Source organism: Globicephala melas, chromosome 4 (assembly GCF_963455315.2).
Source record: "Globicephala melas chromosome 4, mGloMel1.2, whole genome shotgun sequence".
Taxonomy (NCBI): Eukaryota; Metazoa; Chordata; class Mammalia; order Artiodactyla; family Delphinidae; genus Globicephala; species Globicephala melas.
Window position 1 is genome coordinate 42,993,568 of NC_083317.1, and position 26,527 is coordinate 43,020,094.

Sequence of the window (26,527 nt, forward strand, 5' to 3'; positions counted from 1 at the left end):
ATCAAAGCAGAAATCAGAAAATACCCTGAGAGAAATAAGGACATCAGCCATATTTGACTAGAGCCCCACCCTCCTCCAGTATGACCTCATCCTGACTTAACTAATTCCATGTTCAATGACCCTATTAACAAAAAAGTTCACAGTGTGAGATACTGGAGGTTAGGACTCCAGTGTCCTTTTAGGGTCACACAATTCAACCTATAACATATTCTATCCAGTTACAACTACAGCCCCATATGTCTTGCTTTCATGTAAGTCTAAGTTATAATTCAGTTATTTTTTTTCCCTTTGCATGCATGACATTCTAATTTCTGAATACTCATAGAGTTTTACTGATTTTAGACTCATCTATAATCGGTAATACAATCTAGTTTTCTTCCATGTCTCTAAAGTGGGTACGGGATCCCACTTCTGGTACCAGCTTTGGTGACAGTCAGATTTCTTTGTTACAAATAAATGGTGCCAACTTAGTTTTGTTTTTGTTTTAAGGAAAGAGATTTATGGTTAAGATACCTGGAAGCCCATAGAATAAGTAGGAAGGCTGGATAACAATGCTTGATAACAGATCAGAGCCAAAAAGATGACTAAGAATCTGGCTAAGTTTACATAAGAGAAATAGTCACTTAGGATGTTGCTAAAGTTGTCTCTGCCATTGAAACTTTGACTCCACTAATGATTCCATGAATATATTCTAACTGCCTAGCAACTTTAGTCACTTTCTTAAGATTCAAGTCCTAGTCAAGAGTTCAACTAGGTGAATCTGGTTTTTGTGTTATGCTTTAGCTGCTTGGGAGCAGGGAGAAGGAATACCTGCCTGTCCCTTTTGGCTATCTTCAATCTCTTTCTCTGCTTCTTTCTTCCTCCCTTCCTCCCTTTCTTTTCTTCCCTTTCTTCCTTCCTTCCTTCCTTCTTTCTTTCTTTCTCTTTCCTCCCTTCTTTCTTTCGTCCTTCCTCCCTCCATCTCTTTCTTTTCCTTCCTTCCTTCCTTCCTTTCTTTCTTTCTTTCTCTCTATTTACCCTATCTCTCTCTTTCTTCTTTCTTTTCACTTTCTACCTCATTTGTACCACTGAGTCCAATGCAAACTCTCAACCAGGGAAATTGATTTTTCCTTAATGTTGTTGGCTTGACAGTACATTCAATACCCAAATTCTTTTTTCCAGGTTCCTGTAGTGGCTTATAATGTGGAAAACATAACCCAAAAACTGAGAGGTTTCTTTCTTTATTTTTTTTACTTTTTCCTTTCTCAGAGGCAATGAAATATTTGAGTGGAGTGGAGGATGAAAGGGTGTAAAAAAAGTAGAAAAAAACAGTATTGATTAATATCCTCTGTCCCAGATATTTTACAGATAAGGAAAACAAAGGTTCAAAGAGGATAAGTTATATGCTCAAAATCATACTAATTAAAGTGGTGAATCTAGAGCATAATTCCAAATTTTCTGACTATAGTATTTTGACTTTTCTAGTATACTGTGGTCTTCCTCAGTGCTTTACAAAATGGATTTGATAATTGAAGTGATGCAATGATAAATTATGTATTGATACCCTTAAGATGTTGGTTCTTCCCAACTTGATCTATAGATTGAATGCAGTTCCAATCAAAATTGTGCAAACTATTTTGTGGTCATTGCCAAAGTGATTCTAAAGTTTATAGGGAAAGGCAAAAGACCAGAATAACCAATAAAACATTAAAGGAGAAGAACCAACTCAGAAGACTGATGTTACTCGACTTGAACTTACTATAAAGCCAGGACAGTGTATTATTAATTAAAGACATATAGATCAGTGGAACAGAACACAGAGCCCATACAGATATAGTCAACTGATCTTTGACAAAGGAGCAGAGGTGATTCAATGAAGAAAGAATAGTCTTTTCAACAAAGGGTACTTGAAAAAACAGAATACCTACATGCAAAAATAAATTAATGAATAAACCTAGACACAGGCTTTACGTCTTTCACAAAAATCAATTAAAAATGGAACATAGACCTAAGTGTAAAATGCAAAGCCATAAAACTAGAAAATAACATAAGAGAAAATCTAGGTGACCTTGGGTTTGGCAATGACTTTCTAAATTCAATACCAAAAGCACTATCCATGAAAGAAAAAAGAATTGAGAGTTGGGCTTCATGAAAATTAAAATTGCTTTGAGAAATACACCATTAAAGGAATGAAAAGACAAGTCACAAATTGGGAGAAATCTCTTTGCAAAATACGTATCTGTTAAAGGACTGGTGTTCAAAATATACAAAGAACACTTAAAACTCAACAATAAGAAAACAAACAACCCAATTTAAAAATAGGCAAAAGATCTGAACAGACACCCCACCAGAGAAGATATACAGATGGCAAATAAGCATTCACAGTGGTGCTCAGCATCATGTATCATCAGGGAAATGCAAATTAAAAGAACAATGAGATACCACTACAAACCTTTTAGAATGACCAAATTCCAAAACACTGACACACCAGATGTTGCTGAGAATGTGGAGAACAGGAGCACTCATTCATTGCTGATTGGAATACAGAATGATATAGACACCTTAGAAGATAGTTTGACAGTTTCTTACAAAGCTAAATATACCTTACCATGCTATCTAGCAATTGTGATCCTTGATATTTACCCAAATGAATTGGAAACACTGTACACACAAAAACTTTCACATGAATGTTTAAAGCAGCTTTATTCATAATTGCCAAAATTTGGAAACAACAAAGATTTACTTCAATAGGTAAGTGGATAAAAGTGTGGTACATCAGACAATGAAATACTATTCAATGCTAAAACAAATGAGCTATCAAGCCATAAAAAGATATAGAGGAACCTTAAGTGCATATTGATAAGTGAATGAAGCGAATATGAAAAGGCTATATATTGTATGACTCCAAATATATGACATCCTGAAAAAGGCAAAACTATGGAGAAAGTATAAAACTCAGTGATTTTTCAGGAGTTCAGAGGAAGGGAAGAAGTGATGAATATGTGGTGCGTAGGAGATATTTATGGTGGTGCTATTATTCTACAAGATACTCTAACTGTGTATACATGTCACAAAGCTCATAGAGTATACAACACAAAGAGCAAACTATAATGTGAAACTATGAATTTCAGTTAATAATAATGTATCAATATTGGCTCATCAATTGCAAAAAAATTGTACCACACTAATATAAGATGTTAACTATAGGAGTAACTGTACATAGGGTGTTGGGGTATATATCGGAACCCTATGCACTTTTCACTCAATTTTTCTGTACACCTAAAACTGGTCTAGAAATGAAGTCTATAAAATAAATATATACAGATATATATGAAAAATGAGCAAGAGCATGTTGAGATGGTAAAATAGCATGAGAGTACACATGCAGGGACGTTTCGGTGACTGCTCTGGCTAAAATACTAGGCTGTGTTGGATCCGAGTGAAAGGTAAGTTTTGGGAGCAGAGCTTAACATGAGGCTAAAGAATCTTTGAGCAGAAAAGTGAAATGCTACAGCTAGACTTTAGGAATATGAGGTTTAGAAGAGCCTCAGGGATTTCTGGAACATGCAGAAACTTGATACTTTAAGATAACAAGTACATATTAAGAGGACCTGGAGTAGAGCATATTGATATATAAATAAGAAGCAATCTCTATCAAGAAGGCTCCTGTGGAAATGTGTTAAAAAAATTGGTGCCAGAACTCATACTTTCTCTGTGTCCATCTCCACTGGCTTCTTCTCCTCAGTTTATAGATTTGCTTCAACTATCTTTATCCACAAACAAGAGATTTTCTTAATTTTTTTTCCTACTCAAGCTACTATCTCATCTCTTTCCTTTTACGACTGTGTACTTATTAAAACAGTAAGTACCCTCACTGTATTCACATTCTCATAGACCATTCTCTTCTTGGCAAACTCTTTTTTTTTTTTTTCCTGTTTCTTAAACTTGGATTGTTTTTTTCTTAATTCTTCACCCGTTTTGCTGAGTATTCTTCTTCAGCTCACTTGTTAATGTCGGCACTCTCTAGAGTAGTGTTTTATCTTTTTAGTGGAAGTGTAAGGAGAGCTCTGCACTCAGACCTCTTTTCTTCACAATACACAACTCCCATGGGAGCAATCTCATTAGCACCCAGAATTTTAATTGTTGCATGCACATTGAGGTCTTGCACCTCACACGCTCTATCCCAGATGCCATTTCTCGATTCTAGAGATGTATTTTCATTTTTTACCTTCAAGTTCCACAGTCAACTCAAACTCGAAATGCTTTAAATCAAACATTTTTCTTCCCTATGAGCCTTCTGCTAACCATCTTTTAATATGGAAATCTTATAATTATATTTAACACTTCCACCTGGCAAATCATCCCTCCTTTCCCATGTATTTGTCAAGTTCAATAAATTCTACCTCTAAAATGATTTTCAAATCTGCCTTTTTCTATGTGCACTTCCCCAGGTTTTCATTATTACTTACCCAAATCACTGAATAACTTTCTAACAGGTTTTTCTGCTACTACTATCTCTTTCTTTTGATATCACTTTGTATAGCTGCCAAAATTCTCCATGATGTGAATATGACTACTATGATTTAAAAGACCTTCATATACAGTAAAATTCAAATTATTTAGCATGCCATCCAACCCCCTTTACAATCTAGCTTCAACTTTACTGTTTAGGCCAGTGCTTCTTAAACTGTCTGTAGAGAAGTCTAGGCCAGTTTTCTTTTCCTTCTTTCTTTCTTTTTTTTTTTTTTAATTGGAGTGTAGTTGCTTTATACCTTTTCTTTCTTTTAATCCATTGTGGGCAACAGTTTTATAAAATTCAACCAAAATTCTTTATCAGAAAAATTAATACTTGCTGGGGCATTGTAGCAATGTCAAATTACCATAAAAGTGTTTAAATAATCGTCACATTTTCTCTAGTGTCTCAGACACTTCATAGTTTATAGTTCAGCAACAGTAGCACTGATCTAGGTTAGTATTTTGTCTTTTCCCATAATAATTTTGTGTAACTTTTGTAGTAATCACACCAACTATTTGAGTAGTCTGATAAAAGTTAAAAAATGTTTGCTGAATAACTCATAGATGACATACACATAAAGGAATTAAACATAACTTTGAGTTTCCATATTTGTAATTTTAGAATTTCGGTGCTATTGATAGTAATACAAGAGTGGAAAAGTGAATATTTAAAAAAATATTAGCTCTACAAATATAACACATAATTGGATCAAACTGTAAACTATTTCAACCATTTTGGAATGGTATTTGGTAATATTTATTAAAATGGAACATATATATCCTCTGTGACCCAGCAGTTCTACTACTAGGTGTAGTGAAATGGCAGGAGTGTTGTATGCCTCTCAGACATGTATAAGAATCTTTACATCAGCAGTATCCATAGTAGTCCCAAACTGGAAACTGTCCAAATGTTCACCTACCATAAAATGCATTTTAAAAGTTGGTATATTCTCACTGTGGAATGTTACTTAGCAAAGAATATAAACAAATTGCAACTATACTCAACCACATAATGGATATCTTAAACATAAAGGTGAATGAAAGGAGCCAGGTGCATAAGAATATATACTTTATGATTCCATTTAAATCAAATACAAATAAAGGCAAAATTATTCTACCATGTTAGAAGCCAGGATAATAATTACTCTTAAAAGGATAGTAGCTAATAGTGAGCACAACAGGTGCTTCTTAGATGATACTGATATACTATTTCTTGGCATGTGTGCTGCACAGATCTTCAGGCTCCCTTTATAAAAATTCATTAAACCATGCAGTTATGGGTTTTTTTTTTGTTTTTTGTGATGTATGTTGTACTTTAGTAAAAATTTTATTCTAAAATAGTTCTAGACTGAGTTTGTGCTAATTACATGATATCTAAGAGGGAATTATCTATGGGCAGGTAAAATAAAATAAAATTTATTTTTTTATAGTATCTTTGTCTTGTTTTAGTATCAGGGTATTGCTGGCTTCATAGAATGAGTTTGGAAGTTTTCCTTCCATTTCGATTTTTTGGAATATAATTGTTTGTAGTAGTCTTTTATGATCCTTTGTGTTTCCGTGTTATTCATTGTAACTTCTCTTTCCTTTTTTATTTGTGCCCTTCCTCTTTTTTTTTTTTTTTTTTTAATGAGTCTGGTTAAAGTTTGTCAATTTTGTTTATGTTTTCAAAGAACCAGCTCTTAGTTATGCTGATCTTTTCTGTTTTTTTTAGTCTCTGTTTCATTTATTTCCACTCTGATCTTTATTATTTTTTTTCCTTCTGCTAAATTTGGGCTTTGATTGTTGTTCTTTTTCCAATTTTTTTTTAGGTAGAAAGTTAGGTTTTTTAATTTGGGATTTTTCTTGTTTATTGAAGTAGACTTGTATAGCTATAAACTTCCCTTTAGAACTGCTTTTGTTGTATCCCGTAGATTTTGGAAAGTTGTGTTTCCATTTCCATTTGTTTCAAGGTATTTTAAAATTTCTTCTTTAATTTCTTCGTTGACCCAATGGTTTTTTAGTAGCATGTTTAGTTTACATGTGTTCGTGTTTTTTTTCCAGTTTTCTTGAAAATGATTTCTAGTTTTATACGGTTGTGGTCAGAAAAGATGCTTGATATGATTTCAGTCTTTTTAAAATTACTGAGACTTATTTTGTGGCTTAATGTGTGATCTACCCTGGAGAATGTTTCATGTGCACTTAAAAAAATGTGTATTCTGCTGGTTTTGTATGGAATGTTCTTAACGTCTATTAAATCCATCTGATCTAATGTGTCATATAAGGCCAGTGTTTCATTATTAATAATCTGTCTAGATAATCTAGCCATTGCTGTAGTGGGGTATTAAAGTCCTCTACTATTATTAAATACTGTGAATTTTTCCTTTTATTTCTGTTAATATTGTTTTATATATTTAGGTGCTACTATTTTGGGTGCATAAATATTTACAATTGTTATATCTTCTTGTTGGATTGATCCCTTTATCATTATGTAATGCCTTTCTTTGTCTCTTGTTACAGCCTTTATTTTAAAGTCTGATATAAGCAATTTTTTCTGGTATAAGTGCTGCCACCCCAGTTTTCTTTCTGTTTCCATTTGCATGGAATATCTTTTTCTATCCTTTCAATTTTAGTCTGTGTGTATCTTTAGAGCTGAAGTGAGTCTCTTGTAGACAGCACAGATGGTTCTTGTCTTTTTATTCATTAAGCCCACCCTTTGTCTTTTGCTTGGAGCTTTTAGTTCATTTCATGTAAGTAATTATTGACTGGTGTGTACTTATCACAATTTTGTTCATTGTTTTCTGGTTGTTTTTGTATTTTCTGCTCTATTCCTTTCTTCTTCTCTCACTCTCTTCCTTTGTGGTTTGACAACTTTCTGTGTGTTATGTATGGATTCCTTTCTCTTTATTTTTTTGTGTATCTGCTATAGGTTTTTACTGTGTAGTTACCATGAGGTTGTGTATAATAAGCTATGTATACAGCAGTCTATTTTAAGTTAATGGTCACTTAAGTTCAAATGCATTCTGAAAACACTACATTTTTACTCCTCCTTCCCACCTTTTACATTTTTGATGTCATATTTCACATATTTTTATCCTGTGTGTCCCTTAACTAATTACTGTAGTTATAGTTGATTTTACTACTTTTGTCTTTTAACCTTCATCATACTAGCTTTTTAAGTGACTGATTCACTACCTTTACTATATGTTTGCTTTTATTAGTGAGCGTTTTTCTTTCATATATTTTCTTAGTTCTAGTTATGACCTTTTCTTTTCCACTTATAGAAGTCCCTTAACATTTCTTGTATGGCTGGTTTAGTTGTGATAAACTCTTTTAATTTTGCTTATCTGGAAAACTACTTATTTCTCCTACAATTCTGAATGATAAACTTTCTGGGTGGAGTATTCTTGGTTATAAGTTTTTTGTTTTAGAACTTTGATTATATTGTGCCATTTCCTTCTGGTCTGTAAAATTTCTGCTGGAAAATCATTTCATACTTTTATAGGGGTTCCCTTGCAAGTTGTTTTCTTTCTTTTTTTGCTGCCTTTAAGATCATTTATTTATTTTAAAATTTTGACATTTTAACTATAATGTGTCTTAGTGTGGATCTGTTTAGGTTCATCTTTTTTGAGACCCTCCATGCTTCCTGGACTTGGATTTCTGTTTCCTTCATCATATGATGGAATTTTTCAGCCATTATTTCTTCAAATAAGTTTCATTTTTTCCCTCTGATTTCCTTCTGGGACACCTATAAAGCAAATGTTAGTACACTTGATGGTGTTCCAATGATCTCTTAACCTATCCTCATTTTTAAAATTCCTTTTTTTTTTTTGCTGTTCCAATTGGGTGATTTCTACTACCTGTCTTCCAGATTGCTGATCTGTTCTTCTGCCTCATATAATCTGCTGTTGATTCCATTTAGGGTATTTTTCATTTCAGTTATTGTATTCTTAACTCTGATTGGTTCTTTTTATATTTCCTATCTCCTTGTTGAAATTCTCATTGTGTTCATCCATTTTTCTGCAAAGTTCAGTGAGCAACGTTATAACCATTATTTTGAACTCTTTATCAGGTAGATTACCTACCTCTGTTTTATTTTGTGTGTGTGTGTGTGTGTGTGTGTGTGTGTGTGAGGTTTTGTCTTGTACTTTCATTTGGAACACACTTCTTTATTTCTTCACTTTGCCTAACTCTCTGTATTGTTTCCATGTATATTATTGGGTAGATCAGCTACATCTCCAGTCTTAAAGAAGTGGTCTTATGTAGAAAATTTCCTGCTTATAAGAGAAATACCCTCTGTTCACTAGAGTCAACTGCTCCTGGGGTATCCTGTGCATAGGCTGAATGTACCTTCCTGTTGTGCCAATGCCACAGTTGCTGCAGGTGCTCTAGTGGGTGGGGCTGGCCCCCAGGACAGCTGGGTGTGAGGACTGTTGGTGCTTTAATGGGTGCATCTAGTCTGCAGTGGGCCTGGCTATGAGGCTTGGCCATGGTTACTGCCCTTATGGGCAGTGTTGGCCCTGGTGTGGATGGTTGTGGGGGCAGTTGTAATATTTGAGGGTGCACCTGTGAGTGGGGCTGATCCTCTGAGGTGGGAGCTGCTTTAGGTTGGTGCTGGTTTTAACCAAGACTGCCTGCCAGGAGTGGTGGGGAGTGGCTTTGGAGCTGCTTCAGAGGGACAAGGCAGATTCGATGGGGCTGGTCCTCAGGAAACTGCTATGGTGGGGAACGTGGCGTTAGCTAGGTTGGTGTAGAGTGACAGAAATGGCATCCACCAGCACTGTGCCAACTATATGGAAAGAGAGTAAAAAAAAAAAAAAAAAATTGGCATCTGCCAGTGCTTCTGTCCCTGGAGAATGTTCCACCAGATCACTGTCCTCCACACACACCCTGAAAGTAATCAATATCTTCTTGTATGACCCAGGTGCTTTTTAACCTACTGCCTCTGCACTGGAAATGAATGTGTGAGTTTGTGTTTGAGCTCTTCAAGAGCAAGATCCTGATTTCCTATAGCCCTTGGGATCTTCTGGACATAAGCCCCACTGGTCTTCAAAGCCAGACATTATGGGGTCTTTTCTTTCCAGTGTAAGTCCCCAGGTCTGGGGAACTGATATGAGGCTCAAACCCCTCTCTTCATAAAGAGGACCTCTGTGTTTATGATATCTCCTTCCATCTGTGTGTCATGCACCGAGAGTGTGGGTCCTGACTAGACTGCATCTCTGCCCTTCCTACCAATCTCAATGTGTTTTTTCTTTATACCCTTGTAGAAAAGTTGTTTAGTTAATCTTCTGGCTGTTTTCAGAGAGAATTATTTTATGTGTAGCTGTAGTTTTTGTGTGTCTGTGAGAGGAGGTGAGCTCAGGATTTTCCTACCCCACCATTTTAATCCTCTCTCCTAAAAAACAAATTTTATTTATTTATTTATTTTTTTTTTGTGGTGTGCGGGCCTCTCACTGTTGTGGCCTTTCCCGTTGCAGAGCACAGGCTCCGGACGCACAGGTTCAGCGGCCATGGCTCACGGGCCTAGCCGCTCCACAGCATGTGGGATCTTCCCGGACCGGGGCACGAACCCATGTCCCCTGCATCGGCAGGCGGACTCTCAACAACTGCGCCACCAGGGAAGCCCCTAAAAAACAAATTTTGAAAGCACCAGAGAATAACACATTGCATAGAAGGAAATAAAATTTTAAATTCTGTAGGCTTTTCATCAGAGACTATAATAACCAGAAGATAGTGAAACAAAATCTTTAATGTAGTGACAAAATTAGAAGTTGTGCTGTGTGCTGTTTGCTCTGAGACCACATTTCCCTTGGGATGCTTGCAGCTAATGACTGAGTACAGAATGGACACTAAGGCAGGCCCAATACTATAAAATATGGGATTTTTCTGAGTGCTGACTTTGGGTCCAGAACTCCTCATCAGCCTGGCCAACATTTTGTTAGAACTGTGCTATATTCTGAGACTCTTCCCTCGCAGTCCCTCTTTCTTCCCTCCCTCTCCTTCACAAAGGTTAGACCTGCATCATAATCTGATAGTTCTCCTTACTTTTCTGACTCTCTGTTTTCTCTGGCATAGTCATTTATACCCCAAACTTCTGGTGCATCTAAATTCCATTTTGACATTTACTTCTTGGAGGATCAGAACTAATGCAATAGGCAGCTTTCTTCTCCTTTTTCTAGAGCTGATGAAAGAGGAGTCTGTTTTATAGAGGACACCTCTAGGAAAATACTAAAGGAAAGAAAAATATTAGAAAACTTCTTACTTTGGTCTTTATCATTTTGTAGGTTAAGGGAGTTAAAAGCCCTTTAAATATTCTGCCCCTCTATTATTCTGTTTCTGAATGATAAGAATATATTTTATGCCCCTGGAGCCTCTGTTCTGAAGCCTCTGTCCTAGAAATGTATTACTGCACAACCAATGGTATTGAAAGGGCTGAATGAGAGAGTTGAATTAGGTAATAACATTAGAAAAATATTGAGCTGCTGGTACATAAAATTCTTCTATATTATTGTATGAGAAATTATAGGTATTGTGTTAAAAAGTTAAATAGATTTTTACAAAAAACCCTCATTAAGAATTTTAGGGCTTCCCTGGTGGCGCAGTGGTTGAGAGTCCGCCTGCCGATGCAGGGGACACGGGTTCGTGCCCCGGTCCGGGAGGATCCCACATGCCGCGGAGCAGCTGGGCCCGCGAGCCATGGCCGCTGAGCCTGTGCGTCCAGAGCCTGTGCTCCGCAACGGGAGAGGCCACAACAGTGAGAGGCCCGCGTACCGGAAAAAAAAAAGAATTTTAGTGTTACTATGTATTAACACTTTGAAATTAAAATTAAGTATTGAGCATCTAAAAATTTTAAATTAACTGATTAATTTTACAGTTATTAAGAATAATTTTACTTTCTGAAAATAGCTTCATGTTATTTTCAAAACTTATTCTCCACCTTCATTGCTTATAACCTGTCACTTAAAACTTTTAACTTTATCCTGTTATAGTTTTCCATTTTCACTGTCATCACCCTAACATAGATCTTCAGCTTTTCATATCTAGAGTGCTGAAATAGCTTTGAACTTCTTTCTCTGACCCAGCTGTGGTAAGTAACAGTCTTCGGAGTCAGAAGCCTGAGTTTCAGCCCCTTTGTTGTATCATGCTAACTTTGTGATTATAGAAATATAAACTTAAAGTTTATATGTCTCCATTTCTCATCTGTTCAAAAGTTTAAATGGACATATACACACAAAGCATAAGTGACAGGTCTTGAACTTGTCTGCACCAAGTCAATGATGAATATTGTCATAAAAGTACCTATTTCTAGCATCACACTGCTTGAAATCCTTCAATGTTTTCCCATTTGCTTTGGAATCAGCCTTAATCTTTCTTTTGATCTTAACTACTTATAATTGCTCTTTCCTAGTTTTCCACTTGACAGATATTTATTGAGCACCTACTGTGTGCCAGGTATGGCAATTTTTTCTGTTCCCAACATATACAACCAGCTCCAAACTCTGGAGAGGCCTGGCTTCTCACTGTACCATCAGAATGTTTGATTTGTGTCTGCTTCAGAATCTTCCCTTCTCTATTATACCCTTTACTTTAATTTCATTTTCCCCCAAAGTATTTATTGAATGCCTAATATGTGCCATACATTGTGTAAAAGACTGACAGCACACACAGCAAAGACAGTTTTACTCTCAAGTTACTTACAGATTAGTGAGAAAAACATACAACTAAATTGGAAGTTAAAAGTCCCTGTGTTGAGTTCTATTATAATAGAAAGTACCATGTGCTTTTGGACAGCAAAAAGAAGGAAATACCCAATATGAGCCTGAATCTGAAATCTGAAGAATGAAAATGGATTAGGTATGGTTGTGGGAGGGAGTTTAGAATGAGGCATGTAGGACATGTGGCCAGTGATGGGAGAAGTGTGAGCAAGAAGTTTCAGGGAGAGGGTGCAAATTGCGAGGTGCCCATTGGCCAAGAGAAGATGTGGTATTTTCCATGAACGAACATAACTTTATGATAATTAGACCATAGTGTGAGTGAAAGAGTGCTTAAAAAATGAGGCCAAGGAGGTAATCAAAAATGAGATCATATAGAATGATGTAAGAACTTGGTAAATAATTTAATATTTTCCTAAGGACAGTGGGAAGGGATTTAAGCAGGGGAATGGAAAACGTAGATGTGAGTTTTAGAAGATCATCTGATTAGAACTGACTGAATGGGGCAAGAAGGAAGAAATTGAGAAGATTAGGGACCCATGGAAAATAGTCAAGGTAAAAGGTAATGATGGCCTGAATTAGGTAGTTCAGTAAGACTAGAGGACTAGAGAGATATGGATATGATTTTACATTTATTTGTGATATCATTTTAATTTTATTTTTCATTTTAATCTAAGCTCCACAGAGTGCTATTTTTGCTGGTCATGTATTTTTCCATGCATAGAAAAGTGCCAAGAATACATAATATTTCAAGATATATTTTTGAAATATAAGATATTGAAAGATAGATTAGAAAAAAATTAATATTTTAAAGTTGACAAGAAATGTGACTGTTTCAATGTGGGAGCCAAAAAATTCTAGTAACATGTCTTGGTATGGCTTGACCAAATAGGTACATGATGGCACAAATAACTAAGAAAGATAATACAGGAGATGGAATACAGGTTTAGTGAAGAAGAAAATAAGAGCAGTTTTGGACATATTGAGTTCCAAATGACTGGGGAATTAACGTTTGGAGATTTCTAGTAAACATCATTTGAATATTGAGATCTTGAGCTTAAAAGCTAGATCTGAGCTGGAGACAGAGCTCTAATAGTTAAGAACAATACATGTCACTCGTACAGTAAGTAATTAAATGTTGCAGGCCTGGATCCAATTTATATATATTTATATATATAAATTTAATACAACAATGTTATAAAATAGGTATGATGTTATTAGCCCCATTTCACAAATGGTAAATTTGAGGTTTATTGAAATTAAGTGTTTTTCCCAAGTTTACACAGCTCACAAGTGGTGGAGCTGTGATTTGAACCCAAACAGTCTGTATCCAGCATCACATGGTTTTAACCACAATGACGCACTGCCTCTCCTTTAATAACTTCTTAATATAGATGATAGCTAAAGCTGAGGAACTTAACACAATAAGTCAGGGAGATGCTATTATCAAAAATGAGGTGATGATAAGAAACACAACCTTAGGGCTGTGAATAGAAATGTTGTCAATAAATGTGACTATAATATGATCAGAAAGAAAGTGGGGTTGGAGGGACCAGAAACCACAGTGTCACAAAGACAAAAGGAGACAAAGTTTCAAGTACTAAGCCTACAGAGAGTGTCAAAAGCTACTGGACACTCATGAAGATAAGTATTACAAAGTTTTCTTGGCAAAAAAGAAATCATTGGTGATCATGGAAGAAGTAGCTTCAGCACTGTGGTAGGAAGGGAAACCTATCTTTAGAACTGTGTGGTTGGAGATGAAGTAGAAACACAAATGTAAAAAATGTATTTTAAAGTTTTAAATGGAGGATAGAGAAAGGATAGAAGTTGAGCATTAAGTGGAATTTAGGAAGTGTTTATGTGGTTGGTGTTGTTTGTATAAAAGAAAAAGTTACTCATGCTTAGGGTATGATAGAAAGAAACCATGTGAAGGGACCAGGCTTAAATCATATGCATGTGGAGGTTGGGGCGGTGTGGGGGGGAGGCTTTCCCTAATGAAAATGGCATAGAGCCTGCAATGGGTACAAATGTAGGACGTTGTGGTGAGAAATAGAAAGTGTCATTTTTGAAAGCTTATACTTTGTGGAGTAGAAGGTAAGCTCATCTGTTGCATAAAAGGCAGCTGTTTGCCAAGAAGAAAGATGAGAGAGAGAGAGAGAGAGAGAGAAAGGGAATTGAGACATAAGATCACCTGCCTTGTTTTCTAATGTGTGCCTACTATCCCTTAGATACCTTTTGGAAAAATTTTCATAGCTGATAAATTCAGGTAAAAGAAATCACTGTTTATTACTATACTGTGTTATTCGCAAATTCAAATGCAGAACTTTAGTGATGTAGGATGGACTTGTAGTTAAATTCTTTTGCCTAACAGCCTAAGTCTTCAATAAAATTACAAACAAATGGCTTACTTAGTCCCTTTTCTTTAAAGATATATCCAAAATCTCAGATTTTAAGATTCCTATGGAAAAGAAAAGCAAGTTAAGACTAATCATACCCGTTAATGTGCTAAACAAACAACAATTTAAAAATGTAATTCCTACTAACAGCCCAATCAATATGTTGAATAATTCATAAAAACTTCCCACCTTCTCGGACTGGAATAAAGACAACCAGGAGTGGAGCACAGGAGAAATAGAGAACATTAAATTTTTCTTGGTAAATTATGTTTTTGTTTTGTTTTTCGTTTTTGCGGTACACGGGCCTCTCACTGTTGTGGCCTCTCCCGTTGCAGAGCACAGGCTCCGGAGGCGCAGGCTCAGCAGCCATGGCTCATGGGCCCAGCCGCTCCACGGCATGTGGGATCTTCCCAGACCGGGGCATGAACCCGCGTCCCCTGCATCGGCAGGCGGACTCTCAACCACTGCGCCACCAGGGAAGCCCTCTTGGTAAATTATGGATTCAAAATTTAAGATGTCAACTTTTGACACAGACTTTGGGAAAATGTAGAAAAAACTTATCCTAGCAGATTATACGGACTCCTGGAAGTGTTGAGGATACAGGAAACATTAGAATATACAGGAGATATAACCCATGCCACTGCATGATTTTTATCTTGCTCAATCAGTAGCCTGATATAGTTATGGAGAAATCAGGCAATTAAACTGATTCTGGGTTGAGACTTGTCTAGTTCCTGGTAAGGAAAGACTGTAGAACAAGAAAATTGATAATAAAAGAAGTTAAGTTAAAAAATAAAGATATAAAACAGAAGATGACTTGGTAAATATTAGAGGTTTTAAGATATTGGAAATTTCTACACAGTAAAGATGTACTGGGAAGCACCTGATTTTGAAAGTATGAAAGACAATAGGTCTTGATTACAAGAGAATGTTTCCTTTATTTTTTTAAATGGAGTATTTCCGTGTGATGACACGTTAAAAAATTTATCTGTGAAAGATGTAATGGTTTGGATTATTGTTCAGCAAATATTCGCTCTCACCTCCTCTGACACTGTGGATAGAATATAATTTTGTTCTCCATTTATGTTGTGTTTGAATTGGCTGATGGCATGTAAGCAGAAATGTCTATATGCCAGTGATTAGCTTAGGTCTTGAGAAATGTCACATATTTCAGTTTCCTTTTTTATACTTCTCATATGCCATTGATACAATAAACTGAGTAACTTTATGGTTTCAAAAGAGTCAGAGACCTGAGAAGCAGAGCTGCCCAAATTAAATTTCAGCCCTGCTTCTGGAAACAGAGTCACCCTGACCAACTTGTAAACCCATAGTCTGAAGAAAAGGCTTTCCATGCGATCTGAGGACCTGGGAGTGTGATCATTGATGCTTATTTCTTAATGTCATGGAGTTATGGGATGATTTCTTATGAAACAAATGTCTGTTGAGAGTGTCGACTGAAAAAAATCCACAAGGTGAGAGTTGTGAGTTAAGTTTTATTTTGGGGCAAAATGAGGACCAGAGCCCAGGAGACAGCATTTCAGATACCTCTGAGAAACTGCTCCAAAGAAGTAGCGGGCGGGTCAGTATATATGTGATTTTGGCGCAGGGGGAGTACATGCAATCAAGCACACATTTTTGCAGAAGGTTTCTGCTAGTCATGAGGAGCAAATGTCAACATGAAGGATTTTAGTGCTTTTCTAGTTATGAGGAGACGCAAGAATTGGGCTCATAAAATCTTCTCCTGAAAATATCTATCTTAAGACCTGTTCTGCCAGTTTTCCCCAGAGCACAGACTGCCTCGTTCCTGGTCTCCACCCTGAACTCTTTTCAGTGTGTGTTGAGGGTCAGTGGTCACAGCAGCTTGTGATTTAATCCTTGTAGAGGCAGATGACAAGTGCCAATTTTTAGTTGGCAAGGGAAAAGTACAATGATGGAGTAAAACTGAGGGGGAAAAAAGTCTCTGATGATAAGAAAGTCAGAAAATTGAATGCTGAAGTGTCTGAAAGAAAGAACCTGAATGTTAATAGTATTTGGGGTGCCAAGGAAGACAGAACAAGATCTTAAAGTCTTCAGTGAATTAGTGTGAGGAAGGGAGTTTGGAAAATGAAAATATTTAAGAGAGAAAAAGAAAGAAAGGATATTACAATAGAATGGCAATAACTTCAAAAAGCAGTTATTTTTAACATGTGGATGAAGTAATGATCTGGAAGTAGTACTAGAAAGCATAAGGATACCAACTCCACTTTTTTTCTTTCAGTTTTATTGAGATCTAATTGACATATAACACTGTGTAAGTTTAAGGTGTATTGACTTATATACACTGAAAAATTATTACCACTTTAAGTTTAGTTAATATTCATATCCCATGTAGGTAAAAAATAAAATAGAAAAAAAAATTTTTTTTCATTGAGATGAGAATTTTTAGGATCTACTCTCCTAGCAACTTTTCTATTCTTTTTTTTTTTTTTTTTCGGTACGCAGGCCTCTCACTATTGTGGCCTCTCCCGTTGCGGAGCACAGGCTCTGGATGTGTAGGCTCAGCGGCCATGGCTCATGGGCCCAGTCGCTCCGTGGCATGTGGGATCTTCCTGGACCGGGGCACAAACTCATGTCCCCCGCATCGACAGGCGGACTCCCAACCACTGCGCCACCAGGGAAGCCCGCAACTTTTCTATTCTTAAGTGTGTGGGGTGTCAAAGAAAGTGACGCTTTAAACTGAAAAGTGTATTAGTCAAGGTTCTGCAGAGGAACAGAACCAATAGGTTCTTCCTCCCTTCCTCCCTCCCTCCCTCCCTCCCTCTCTCTCTCTCTCTCTTTCTTTCTTTCTTTCTTTGTTTTCTTTCTTCTCTTTCTCTTTCCTTCCTTCCTTCCTTCCTTCCTTCCTTCCTTCCTTCCTTCCTTCCTTCCTTCTCTCTCTCTCTCTCTCTCTTTCTTTCTTTTTTGGAATTGGCTAAAACATTTATGGAGGCTGAGCGGTTGCAAGATCTGCAGTCAGAAAGCTGGAGAACCAGGGGAGTCAGTGGTGTGGTTTCAGCCTACATCTAAAGGTCTGACAGCCAGAAGAGCCAGCAGCATAAGTTCCTATCTAAGTGCAAAAGGAGACAGATGTCCAAGCTCAACAGTCAGATAAAGAACAAATTCTCCTTCATCAGCCTTGTTGATCTACTCAGTGGATTAGATTGAGCCCGCCCACATTGGGCAGGACAATCTGCTTTAGTCTACTGATTCAAATGTTAATCTTATTCAGAAACGCCCTAACAGATACACCCAGAATAATGTTTAACCAAATACCTTGGCTCCCTTGGACCCAGTCAAGTTGACACAAAAAATTAACCATAGCAAAAGAGTATCAGGGGAGTATATCTCAGAGGAAAGTAATATTTCATCAAAACAAATAGATTAAGGAAGTTTCAATGAAGAAATTGAGGATGTAGGAAAACTTTTATTTTTCTAGTTTTTGAATCTTGAAAATTGTGTTCTCTGGAAAATATGAAAACTGAGTGCTAATTGGGCTTGTAAAATTAAGGGAGCTGCAGTCTCTATGCTCAGACTAAAATGCTTCAGAGGAGAGAACAGCAGCCTGGAGAGATGTTATAAAACACAGCTAGAGACCAATAGAGGAATACGAAAGTATCTGAAAGAGCACCAACATAAAGGGGAGAAAAGACCACCAAAGTTAATTTGTAAAAACCTTTAAGAATGTCCTGGTCACTTTCAGTGATTATAATAACAGAGAACCCTATAAAAGATATGACATGTCTGCAGCCATTCAGGATTAAAATTCAAACTGGATTAAGTTATCTGATCTTCAGTTATTTGAGTAAATTCCTCATCTTCCCTCTAAGTCGAATGCATTTCTTTATTAGATATCACAAGTGACTGCCACAAACAAAACTTACAATTAATAGAAGTGGTTTCATTTTTTTAAGGACTTGTTTATGGTTATTCTTTTTGCGTAGATCTCTAGGAAAAATTTGAATAATGTCATATCAAAGAAACTTTGACTCTGTCTCTTTTAGAGATGAATTTTATCACTGTCTTGTCATAAGGTTTTATTATGGAAATTGTTTTCTGCTCTAAAAACGTCAACTATGATTTTTTCAGTAAACATTTATGGAGCACCAGGGGCTAGTAGGGCATTGTGCTAGTTATTGTGTCAGATGTAGAGTTGTTTAAAATACTATTCCTGCCCTTGAGAAGCTAACACTCATAGAGATGCATAAGTTGAATTTATATAATTGCAGCATCATGTACTAAGTATTATTCAATTGTTATAAACTAAGGTTTACAAGAATAGAGAGAAGAGTAATTTGACTTAGAAAAACTTATTAAGATCTTAATGGACAAGGATAGTGTATTAAATTCGTTTTGCTGCTGCAATAAATTACCACAAACTCTGTGGCTTAAAACAGCACAAATTTATTTTCTTACAGTTTTGGAGTTCAGAAGCCAAAAAATGGGTTTCTCTGGGCTAAAATCAATTTGTCAGCAAGATTTTTTTTCTTTTTGGAGGCTCTAGAGTGAGAATTACTCCCATTGAAGTAATCCCCTCTCCTTGAGTGAAGATAGAACATGTGACTTGCTTCTAAACAGAGAAGAAGGGAAAGAATCCACTTCCAAGGTCATTCTTGCTGTTGGCAGAATTCAGTTCTTTTCTTTGTGGTTATTGAGTTGAGGTCCCCACTTCCCTGCTATCAGACAGAGCTTGGTCTTTGCTCCTGGAGGCTGCCCTCATTCTTTCTCATGGCCTGATTCCACCAATGGCACGATGGAGTCCCTTCTTGTTCTTCCAACCTCTCTGACTTCCTCTTCTGTCAGGTAGAGAAAATTCTCTGTTTTTAATAAGGTCTATAGGATTTAAATCAGGTTCACATGAATAATCTTCCCATCTTAAGATCAGTTGTGCTATGTAAAATAATCACTGAAGTGATATTCAGCATATTCACTAGTATTGGGGATTAGGGTACGGAATCTTGGGAGCCATGTTTTTAGAACTCTGGCTCTGTATTTATAATTTAGACTCTATCTTAGCAGACTGATGAAAAAGAGCCTCCTTTTGGCCTTGAAGAAGCAAACAGCCATATTGTGAACTGCCTATGGAGATGGCCACATGGCAGGGAACAGTAGGCAGCCTCTAGGAACTGGGGTGGCCTCCAGTCAACAGCTATTAATAAACTGAGACTCTCAGTCCTACAACCAGAGCCTCAAGGATCTGAATTTCACAAATAATGGTGTGAGCTTGGTAGAGGACCTTGGGCATTAGAAGGGTAGATAGCCTGACTGATGCTTTAATTTCAGCCTGTGAGACCCTGAGCAGAGGACTCAGCTAAACTGTGCCTCCACTTCCGATACTCAGACACTATGAGATGATATGAGGTGATGAGTATGTTTCGTTTTAAGCCACTAAGTTGTGGTAATTTGTTACCCAGTGATAGGATACTAGCACATGGGACTTCCCTTTGGAGATCTTGATTCAGAAGATCTGGGGTCAGAATCAAAACCTGTAGTTTAGCAAATAACAGAGGGGAATTTGACGCAGATAGTCTCTTAACTAGTTTGAGAAACACTGAATTATTTCTCACAATTTCCATCTTTCATCAAGATGTAGGAAAAGCTCATCATTGTGATTTTGTGCCTGGGAAAACTGCATGTACCCAGAGTTTTCATTCCTTCATTTCCTTCAGGAGAACATTACTCAGTGAAAGTAGCTTAAAATCTGTAATAACTCTGGGCTTCCCTGGTGGTGCAGTGGTTGAGAGTCCGCCTGCCGATGCAGAGTACACGGGTTCGTGCCCTGGTCCGGGAAGATCCCACATGCCACGGAGCGGCTGGGCCCGTGAGCCATGGCCGCTGAGCCTGCATGTCCGGAGCCTGTGCTCCGCAATGGGAGAGGCCACAGCAGTGAGAGGCCCGCATACCGCAAAAAAAAAAAAAAAAAAAAAAAAAAAAAAAAAAATCTGTAATAACCTGAGAAAGACCCCAGAGCAAAAGAATCTACAAAATCCGTGACACTTGAGACATAAAACAGCTTGTTCCTTCCAAAGATTGGGTAATTCAATCATCTTCCATAAGGCCACCAGCAGGAGAATGATAGAAATGACATATTTGCTGTTCATGGAAGAAGAAAAAATGTAATTGGAAGGAAATAAGACAAGATGTTTGGAGATAAAGGAGGAAATATCTGCTGGTTTAAAAATTTGTGTGCTAGTTTACTCATCAGCCAGCAATAAATTTCTACTTTCATCTTCACAACTGAAACTTGGTTAGAATTAAATGTGAAACTTTTTGCATTCAGCAGAACAGTTTTTTTTTTTAATGCCTAGAGATGGATCTATAAAGAATAAAGGTTAGTCACTTTAGCAGAACAAGGAGCTATTTATCACTTCACAAACCTAATAACTGATTTCCTAAGAAATAGTAGTGAGTACTAGGGCTGCAATTATAATTCCAGCACATACATTCCAGCATTTAGAAGCAAATTTTGTTATTAGCAAGCAAACCACCTAGCCTGTGCTTATTGGACTATATATTTTTGAAGTGGCTCTGGGGCTTTGGTCTGTAAAGTCTTTTATAGGCTATATTAATCACAATTTTTTACCCAAAGTATACTTTGACATCATTGAGGAATCAATATAGCTAATTCTGAATTGAGGGCAATGCCTAGTGCCGTGTTGAAACTAAACTTGTTAAATCATTGCGTAATTGGGGAGGGAGGATCAAATTGTCCCAATAAATGTAGAAAATTTAGGAGAAAATTTTTATTTATCAGCAATATCACTTGAAATTAGAACCTAATGTTGAAGTATTTCTTCAAAAAATAAATTTTCATAGTTGATAAAAGATAGGAAAAAGAACTTAAGGCCTTAGCAGAGCTTTTTGTGGGTAAAGAGTTGAGGGTTGATTAAAAGATAGTATTTTATTAAAAATAATTGAAAAAAATATTTAAACAGATTGGTAATACTTGTAACATGCACTTGAATGGCATTTTAGAATTGATTGAACAAGATCCTTGCCTGTGACATGAGACTCTGCTCCAGGTGTCTGCAGACTAAAGCCTGTGGGCTGATCAGGCTGCATCCCAGTTTTGTACAGTCAGCAAGCTAAGAATGGTTTTCACACTTTTAAAAGATTAAAATAGAGTATACAGCAGAAACGCATGTAGCCTAGAGAGCCTAAAGTCTGGCCTTTTACAGAAAAATTACTGATCTCTGCTCTAGAACTAGGTAGGACAATTTGCTGAGAACCACATGGCTAGGATAACATTTATAAAGACCCCTCTTTACCAAGACTACTGTCAGGGTTTCCAAACAAAATACCACAAACTAGGTGGCTTAAACAGCAGAAACTTATTTTCTCATAATTCTGGAGGCTAGAGGTCCAAAATCAAGGTGTTGGCAGAGTTATTTTGGAGGGCTGTGAGGGAAGGACCTGTTCCAGGCCTCTCTCCTTGGCGTATAGGCCTATGTGTGTCTCTGTTCAAAATTTACCATTTGTATAAGGACATTGATCATCTTGGAATTAAGGCTCGTCCTCATGACCTCATTTAAACTTGATTACCTCTGTAAAAATCCTATCACCAAATAATGTCACATTCTGTGGTAGTAAGGGTTAGGATTTCAACACATAAATTTGGGAGGGACACAGTTTAATGGTGGATAACAGTAGAATTCTCTAATATCCTACCCATCACTCAAATGAAATTTTAATTTGAGAGAGAACTAGATAGATTATATGATTTGCCCAAGGTCAAATGGCTAAATAACCACAGAAATAGGATATGAATCCAGAATTTGTTGGCCCAAGTCAAGTGTATTTTCCATTCCTTTCAGTTGCCCTGAGGAAAAAAAATAATAACCATATCACTCATTACTCATTCATTCAGTTATTCGATTCCACAAATATGAATATATTATATGCCTATTATATGCTGTACATAAATAAGACAGTATCCCTCTCTATAAGGGGAGATAAAATGTATGTGCAGATACCTACAATAGAAGGTGAAAGGTGATGTGTGTTACTACCAAATATCAGTAATTGAAAGAAAAGTAGACTTTCTTTCATAAGCACAGTTTTAGTTCAAGTGACCTATGTCTTATGATGTACGTCAATCATGATTCTGTTAGGACAGAAACTTTCTTCTCTTTTCACTTTAGAACCAGAATATCAAAAGCCACTATGAGTTAGGATCTCTTTTTTTTTTTTTTTTGAGGATCTATCTTTTTGGGTATCATTTTAAAAATAACACCTGGTAGGATTCTTCAAGTTGCAGCCTTGAAAAAATATTAAGAAAGAAAAAGTTTAATAATAACTGAATCTATGCCATGAAATGAGAAGTGTATAAAAAACATTAATGAGAGCCCATGCAACAAAGTAAATTTAATATACAGCCTGAGATTTGTGTATTAACTTATATTCTTTTCTTATAATTAGAAAAAGTGGTCACCATGTAGCCCAATTCAAAGAGAGCTTTCTATTTTAGTTTTGGTTTTGTTTAGTTTTGTTTGTTGCTACTGCCATTTTTCTTGTTATTGTCATTCTGATGTTCTGGTTCTGGGTCATTGGAGTCTCTTTTTCGCTTATCTCCCTAATTTATGCTCCAGTCCTTAATGTCAATATCAGGGAATTTGCAGCATCAAGGTGAACAATTTCTAAAGGTTTATACTATCTATATTCTCTGAAACTGTCCAAGCAGGCTTGCCCTTGTCCAAAGCATGTTGCCTACCAAATGCTGGCTTCTGGGCTCCTGCCTTTGTTCTCTGCTCTGTGATAAGGGCTCAGCCTCCTGCTGAACCTAAACCAAGCTACATGGTAGGAAGATCTTTATAGCTGCTCAATCTTGGCAAGAAGAGAGTAGCTTCCAAGATAAATCTAAACTGAGAAAGTCTCTTCCACTGCACAGATGTCATTGACTTAATTCTATTTCCTTTGATAAAATATTGAATGTCTCCTCCAGCTGCTACCACTTAGAGTTTTATTGTTTAACTACAGCATGCTTTTTTTTGAAACATCCAACTCTGATGTATGAGTTCATCATCTCTTTAAATGCATTGTTTAATTAGAGGCCAGAAAAGAAACACACTCAAGGTGACTTCTTCCAGCCAAGTTTGGCCAGCATTCTCTCTATACTATGGTTTAACCAGAATGATAAATATTAGCCTTTCTACAGTTAGGCTTACAGAGTAACAGCTGTCTAAACAATTTAAACAGTAGATCTTCATTGAATTATATAACTTGAATTATGCACACTGTTGGTCCAAACTCTTCCAAGAAAGGACAAAGATCTATGCTACTTTGTTGACATTTGTTTGTTGACACTTTTTAGAACTTTCTTTTTTTGTCTGAGTAAATGCATATTTCTCTACATATGTAAACATTTTATTCATGGCTCCTCCTCTATTCTAGCTCAATAAAAATTTACATTGATTTGTTTTTAAACCTGTTAGTTTCATGTATAACATTACTTAGTTATATGTGTATATAACATGGATTTGTATATAATTATGATGATTTATACTAATTATTCTGCATTATTTTTATGAAATTAGGGAGTCAACAATACAATAAAAATGTGCATACAGCGCTATTTTGCTTTTACATCCTAAATCCATCACTCTGCTCAACAGAACTCCAGAACAGTTGAGTCCTTTGTTCCTTGAAGATTCTTGTTGAAGTTGAGACGAGACTTAAAGTCAAAGGAGTGTAAGATTTCTCCCTGGGCCATCATGCCCCTCACACTATACGGCTCTCCCCCAAAGCCCTAGAAAACCCATTTCAGGGAGTAGGATTTCAACAATTTTCAATACCAGGTAGTTCTGAACACTGACAATCTGTAGAAACCATGGAAGTTTAAACATGCTCAGTTTTGAGGGTAAAGTGGTAAATTCTCTGTACTTCCAGAACCCTCAAAGTGGAGGTCAGCTTTTTTTTTTTTTTTTTTTTTTTCTGGTACGCGGGCCTCTCACTGTTGTGGCCTCTCCCATTGCGGAGCACAGGCTCCGGACGTGCAGGCTCAGTGGCCATGGCTCACAGGCCCAGCCGCTCCGCGGCATGTGGCATCTTCCCAGACCGGGGCACGAACCCGCGTCCCCTGCATCGGCAGGCAGACTCTCAACCACTGCGCCACCAAGGAAGCCCGGGGGTCAGCTTTTGAGGCTTGAGGACTACTCTGATATTGTGACTGTCTTTAATTTAGAGGTGGGAAGCAGGATTGCTTCTCCCAACATGATCAAGCATATGAATTGATACAGCAGATAAAATATATCTCTCTGTAAATACTGGTGATGCTTTACACTTCTCCCCCAAATTTTAATTTGGTGCCATGGGATGAGGCCCAGAGATTTTCATTTTAAACAAGTATTCTAGTATTTTTCTTTCAGGTGAGCTTTACTTTTGAGAAAACAAATGGAGGTGGTAAAGCCCTCTTCCATGCTTCTCTTACTTTGCATCATTATGGTACTTAGGGGCTTCTGGCTTCTTGTAGCTAAGTGCTGCCCCTGGCCCATACTCATCATGCATAATCACAATGCCAGACCTATGACTGCCTCTCCTTCCATCAGCTCTGGCTTGCAGAAAGGAACGTATGGAACATAACTGATGCTTATTCTTTTCTCACTGAGCATTTATAATAACCTTAATGAATGATCTGGGACAGTTCCAGAGTGGGGCACATGTTGCAATTTTGGGGAGGTATACCTGAAATATCTTCTAGAATTGGGAAGATGCTAGCTAGACCGGCTCTATCAAGCCAATATCCTCAGTGGAATTCATCCAGATGTCCCTATGTCATGTCTCAGAATCCCACACTTTTATAACCAGGACTCTGATCTTAGCAAAATTGATCTGTCTGGGCTGGGATTCAGACATCTCTGGAGCTCTGCAACTCTATCAAGTCTTCAGTTCCTTGATTACCTATGTTAAACTTGACCATTCACTATTTGTCATGGGTCCTCAGTTTCTCATTATCTCTCTGAAGGCTGTCATTACAACTAACAATAACCAGCCAACTCTACTGTCATTGTATGCATGAAACATTGGACCTACAATGACATTCCTTTCCACTGGAACATTTGCCCAGGTCATCACCAGTTTAGCTGTTGTCTTGTGCCAGGGACTATCTGTACCTCATCTATCTCCTTTCTCCACTGTGCAGTGAGTATTAAACTCAAAATGTTATTGCTTGTTTTGTTGGGTCACTCTCAGTACCAGTAGTGTTAATTTGGGTCCTCTGAGAGGCAGGGGCTAAGATAAGATTATACATCTGGGATTTATTTGGGGAAAGTGTCTGTAAGAGAAATGGGAATGGAGCCAGTGGAGGTGATGGTGAACCTATGAGACTATAATACAGGTCTGACCCCTATGAGGGAGAGAGTGAAGTGCTGTGTAAGAAGAGTCTCGGGCTACAGTACGTTTCTGTTAAAGTTTGGATTAGGCCCATGGGGGAGTCCTTAAGCCAAAGTCACTTGACAGAGGAATCCTACCTCTCATAGGAATGAACCTATTTTAGTATCCCTACCATACTCAATAATTTGCTGGGAGCAGCTATGGGAAGTGTGGCCTCAGTACAATTGCAGTGGCTTCAGAGTACAGCAGCTTAGGCTGTCTCCTCAATTACATTCCCCACAGCAGGAGATCTGAGTTGCCTATTTTCATGGCCAACACACACACTTATGAAAAAAAATATCCTGGCAAAAATAAAATTCCTTTTGATATAGAGAGATGTCAAATATATAAAAACAAACTTTATATTATTTCTTTGAACATTATATTTTGTTGCACATAGCTTAAGATTTGTTATATCAATGATTCTGGAAGGTCATATTGATTTGCTAAGTATGAGAAAAGAGGCTTTGGAATGGCATTGTGACTCATTTGCTGAAAAACTTTGCACTGAGTTTGGAAACTTAGAATGACATGTAGGTGAGGGGCAGAATTAGAGATTTTATATCA